This window comes from Humulus lupulus, chromosome 2 (genome assembly GCF_963169125.1).
Source record: "Humulus lupulus chromosome 2, drHumLupu1.1, whole genome shotgun sequence".
Taxonomy (NCBI): Eukaryota; Viridiplantae; Streptophyta; class Magnoliopsida; order Rosales; family Cannabaceae; genus Humulus; species Humulus lupulus.
The window spans coordinates 270,456,445-270,462,272 of NC_084794.1; the positions used below are offsets into that span (position 1 = coordinate 270,456,445).

The 5,828-nt window shown below is 41.6% G+C and overlaps 1 non-coding gene across 1 annotated transcript; it reads left to right on the forward strand.

Moving 5' to 3' along the window:
* Window positions 1–5,193: 5,193 nt before the first annotated feature.
* Window positions 5,194–5,301, forward strand: LOC133820649 (small nucleolar RNA R71). The gene has a single exon (XR_009887053.1). It is a non-coding gene; the product is annotated as a small nucleolar RNA R71 (small nucleolar RNA).
* Window positions 5,302–5,828: the final 527 nt, after the last annotated feature.

Genomic DNA, 5,828 nt, shown 5'->3' on the forward strand with positions numbered 1-5,828 from the left:
GCTCGGGGCGAGCCTGGGGGTATGAACAGGAATTCAGAGAATAGATTAAGATTTATTTTGATGATGGGGAATATTTATTTGGTGGTTAATCGAGTGTTGGAAAGCAACGGGAAAATATTAGGGACACTTGAGGATTGGCGGGAATTGGATAAAATGACTAAAACGGCCCTATTTGGACAAATGGATTGAGAATTAATAGGAAGGGCATTTTGGTCATTTGGCTTTTAGAAATTGATTTATGAGGCTTTACACTTAGTGGGATTTATAGAGAGTGTTGGCTGTGGAGAGAAAGAAAGAAAAGAAAGAAAAGAAGGAAAAGGAAAGAAAGAGAAGAGGGAAAAACAGGTGGGTTTTCCAAAGGGTCGGTTTGTGCATTTTTTGCACCATTCCACTCCATTTTTCTTGGGGCAAAGCTTAGTGGAGAGCAAGGATAGGCTGAGCATCAAGGGTCTTGGGTTAGACTTGAAGATTTGGCAAGAACACATCAATGTTTGAGGTAAGTTTTAGAGATTTTCGGTTTTAAGGGTTTTGATGGTTTGAGCTGTGTTTTGAGCTGGATTGATGGGAATCTCAGGGGATTTCTGGGCAAGCTTTGAGGGAGAGCAAGCTAAGGAGTCCTAGGGTTGAATCAAGGTCGAAATTTGCAGCAATGGTATGATTTCTAAGACTTTAACTTTGTGGTTTGCTTGAATTTCTGGTTTAGGGTTGTTCATGGTAGATTTTGAGATTTGGGATAAATGATCTTGGGATTTGAGGATTTGGGATGCTTGGGATGAATGGAGAGTGTTCATAAGCTTGATTTTGAGTTTGGTAAAGATTTGGGGAAGTTTGGTTTGAGATTGGGTGAAAGAAATCGCAGAAATGCGATTTTGGGATTTCTGGGCTGCAACTAGCGCTACAGCGCTAGTCAGTGGGCGATGTAGCGCTAGTCCCTGTTTCTGGGGGGGTGCATTCTGCTTGTAGCGCTACAGCGCCCTCTTTAGAGCGCTGTAGCGCTGCACTGTTCACAGAGGGGAATTTTTGAGTTTTGATGATGGATTTTGACCTAGGGTTCGGGGCTTGTTTCCGCCACTTTGTTTTGGGGATTTGGGACTTCCCGGGGGCTCGGGATTGGTCCCGAGGCTAGGTATTCGGACTTGGGGTTCGGTGTTGACTTTGACCTATGTTTGTGCCTAGGTGTGCGGTAAGGCTCGGGTGGCATCGTGCTCAAGGAGTCAGGTGATCTAAGCTATTGATTGGAAAGGTAAGAAAACTATAACACCCGAGGTTAGGGCATGGCCCAAGATTGTATTATGTGCAAATGTTTAAACCTTAAATGAATCATGATGTGTGTGAATGATTATTTCGAATGTACTATATGTGTGATTATGATGAAATGAGCGGCAAGGGCCGAGTACGGCGTAAGCCGGGGCAGCCGTGGGCCGAGTACGGCGTAAGCCGGGGCGGCCGTGGGCCGAAAGTAACACCTAGCACATGGGATGCTATAGTCAGGGCGGGGCCCGGTGGATACATGTGTTATGCTATATTCAGGGTGGGACCCAAGGGATACATGAGTTATCCTCGCGGTGAGAACCGATACCCCAGGCTTCGGTAAGGCTCTGGGGCGGCTTGGCCGTGTTTGCTTAGTCTAATGATTGACTTGTTTATTTGTGGATTATCTGTTATGATAACTGTATACATTGCATATGTTATATGCTGCATGAGTTTTCTTGCTGGGCTTCGGCTCACGGGTGCTCTGTGTTGCAGGTAAGGGCAATGACTGAATCAACCAACCATGAGTACGGAGAGCGTGAAGCGGCGCGTACATGTTCGGCCTGCCCGACTGCTTTGGTTGGGGGTTTATTCGAAAATGGCTGTAATAATCTATGATTTTATGATTTCTTAACTGTAACCTTATTTCAAAAATGTAATTAGTTTTCAAACCTTATTTTGGGATCCCAAATGTTTAATAATAGAAGTTTTAATGAAACGACGCATTTGCAAAGATTACAGCCTTAACTTTTAATTAGTCACACTTTTGTTTCAAAACCTCGGTTAGCGAGTTCATTGCACACTGTTTTGTCTTAAAAACTCACTTAGTAACGGCTCTAAGGAAGTAGGGCATTACAAGACAGCAAAAGGTTTCCCCTCCCTTCGTTGTCCCAAAACAGCTCCTACAGCAAAATTGCTTGCGTCACACATGATTTCAAAAGGTAAATCCCAATCAGGTGATTGCATAATAGGGGCGGAGGTCAATTTTGCAACAAGTGTTCGAAAGGCATCCTCATACTTAGGCGTCCACTCAAAAGTAGCATCTTTGGCTAAGAGGTTACATAGCGGACGAGAAATCGCTGAAAAGTTTTGAATGAACCTCCTATAAAAACCAGCATGCCCAAGAAAAGATCTGAGATCTTTGATGGTTTTTGGATTGGGCAAATTAGAAATGAGATCAATCTTAGACTGATCAACCTCAATTCCTCTTTCAGAGACAATGTGTCCCAAGACTATGCCTGAAGATACCATGAAATGGCATTTTTCCCAATTGAGCACAAGACCTTTCTCAATACATCGTGTTAAAACAGCTTCTAAATTAAGAAGACATGCGTCAAAAGAGTTTCCAAAGACTGTTAAATCATCAATGAATACTTCCATACATTTTTCAACCATGTCACTGAAAATACTCATCATGCACCTTTGGAAGATGGCTGGTGCATTACACAGTCCAAATGGCATACGCCGAAAAGCATAAGTACCCAAAGGACATGTGAAAGTGGTCTTATCTTGATCCTCCATTGCAATCTCAATTTGATAATAGCCTGAATAGCCATCAAGAAAGCAATAAAAAGGATGACCAGCTACACGTTCAAGGATTTGGTCGATGAATGGAAGTGGGAAATGATCTTTGCGGGTGGCAGAATTCAACTTTCGATAGTCAATGCACATGTGCCAACCCGTCACAATTCTTGTGGGGACAAGGGCCCCTTTCTCATTTTCAAAAACAGTTACACCCGACTTTTTAGGCACTACCTGAGTTGGACTAACCCATTTGCTATCAGCCACTGGATAAATGATGTCAGCATCCAGAAGTTTCAGCACTTCATTTTTCACAACTTCGTTCATTGTGGGGTTCAGTCTTCTTTGAGGATCTCTTCGAGGGATTACCCCGTCCTCCAGATTGATTCGATGGGAGCAAATTAAAGGGCTAATGCCTTTAATATCAGCGATCGTCCAACCTAATGCAGATTTAAGCTTTTGCAGTAGCTTAATTAGCTTAATTTCTTGTGAAGGATCAAGTTTGGAAAAAATGATAACAGGAAAGGTATCACCATCTCCCAAGAAGACATGTTTTAAACCCTCAGGTAGTTGGGCTAACTTAACAATAAGAACCTCTCCAGCAGAAGGTTTTGGCTTTTCCCTTTCACTAGGTAGCTCTTCAAAGCGAGCTTGCCAAAACTTTGTTCTTTCGTTTTGTGAGTCTTTGTAACAAGAAATTTCATTAATCGACTCATCAAAACCCAAACTTTCAGAAAAAGAGAGGAGTTCATCAAGATCATCAGAATTTCTTTGCAATTGAATCTCCTCAGGAATGAGCGTGTCAATCAGAAATGTTTGATAATACTCATCATCATCATGTGGTTGCTTTGCAACATGAAAAATATTGACCTCGAGAGTCATATTCCCAAAAGATATTTTCATGAGACCATTCCTACAGTTAATAAGGGCATTAGCTGTAGCAAGGAAAGGTCTTCCAAGTATGATAGGGATTTTTGACTCCATGTTAACCACAGATTGAGTATCCAGAATGAGAAAGTCAATGGGGTAATAGAATTTGTCAACTTGAATAAGAACAACCTCAACAATACCCCGAGGCTTCTTAATAGAACGATCAGCCAGCTGTAAGACTACAGAAGTAGGTTTGATTTCACCAAGACCAAGTTGCGAGTAGACAGAATAAGGCATGAGATTGACACTCGCTCCTAAGTCTACCAAGGCTTAGCTGAATTCATGAGTCCCAATTTGACAGGAAATGGTGGGACAACCAGGATCTTTGTATTTTGGCGGTGTCTTTTGTTCAATTACCGCACTAACTTGCTCAGTCAAGAAAGCAGTCTTCTTGACATGATGCTTCCTTTTTACAGTGCAAACATCTTTGATGATTTTAGCATAGGTTCGCACTTGTTTGATGATGTGAAGCAAAGGAAGATTTATCTTCACTTGTGTCAAGTGCTCAAGGATTTCTCCTCGATTTTCAAGAATTTTCCCAGCAGGTCTTAGAGCCTAGGGAAATGGAACTTTTGCAGAAGCATTGGATGGCACACTTTCAGAGACAACATTTGGAAATTTTGAAGTAGTATTTGGTATTGGTGGATCTTCCAAAGCTTTACCACTTCTAGTTGTGATGTCATTAGCCTCCTTAACGTTTTGATCGTTAGAGTTGGAGGTTTGATCCATATGTTGCCCTTGTGTATTGAATTGAGGCTGAGAAGGAAGTTTGCCTCTTTCAGAATTAACCAAGGATCTAGTCAGTTTTAAAAATTGAATTTTCATTTCCTTGATTTCTTCCATCATTTGACGATTTATTTTGGCTTGCTCCTCCATGAATGAATGAAGGGTGTTCTCAAGAGAACTCCTTTGAGGAGGAGCAGGTTAAGCTTTTGATGGTTGAGACTGGTGCTCATTTCTCCATTGCCCTCCAGAAGATTGTGCTTGGCTGGGATTTCTCCAGCTGAAATTTGGGTGGTTTCTCCAACCAGGGTTGTACGTATGAGAGAATGGCTTATTATAGACCCCTAAGGCATTACATTGCTCTTCATAAACCTCCCTCATTTCACTAAAATCTAAGCAGTCCTTAGCTAAATGATCCATTCCTCCACACACAAAACATGGCTCATGTGTTTCTGCTCGGGCAATCATATGAAGTCCTTGCCCACCTTTTGTCTTAAATGCCTCAAGTTTCTTTGTTAAGGATTCAACTTGGGCTTTGAGGCTGTCCTCCTCCCTCAATTGGTAAATTCTTGCTGGTCGATTTCAGTTAGTGCTTTCAGTAGCACTTGGTCCAGTCCAGGTATGAGTTTTTCTGCAAGCTCATTGAGATATTCCAAGGCTTCTTCAGGATCTTTTTGAAGGAATTCACCATTGCACATCATTTCTACAAACTGGCGTTCACGAATAGTGAGGCCTTTATAGAAATAGCTTACTAGATGCCATTTTTCATAGCCATGGTGGGGACAAAGAGTTAACAGTTCCTTAAACCTTTCCCAGACTTGATAGAGAGTTTCATTGTCTTTTTGGGAAAAAGTAGAAATCTGTCTTTTTAAACCATTGGTCTTGTGGTTAGGGAATTATTTGTGGAAGAATGACGATGTCATTTCATCCATGTTCCAATAGACCTTGGTCTCAGAGAGTATAACCAGCTTTTAGCCTTATCCCTCAAAGAGAAGGGAAAAAGCTTCAATCGCACAGTATCCACGATATTAGCTTGGTTATAGAAAATGGCTACCACCTCCTCAAATTCCCTAATATGCACATAAGGATTTTCATTTTCTAAACCATGGAAATTTGGCAAGAGTTGAATCATGCCAAGTTTAAATTCAAAGTTGGACATATTAGGTGGAAAGATGATACAAGAAGGGGTAGGAGTACGAGTAGGATGGAGATAGTCATTCAGACTTCTCTGCTGAATTTCCTCATGATGAGCCATTGCGAAAGGATTATGAGCAATTGTTGAGGTGGGAGAGGAAATGTTGGATGTATCAGAAGAATTGTCACTAGGGGTGTCGGGTCACCTAACAAATCTCCCTAGTTCGTCTCTATGACAATTCATCCACTTTCAAAAATGAGACCTTTTT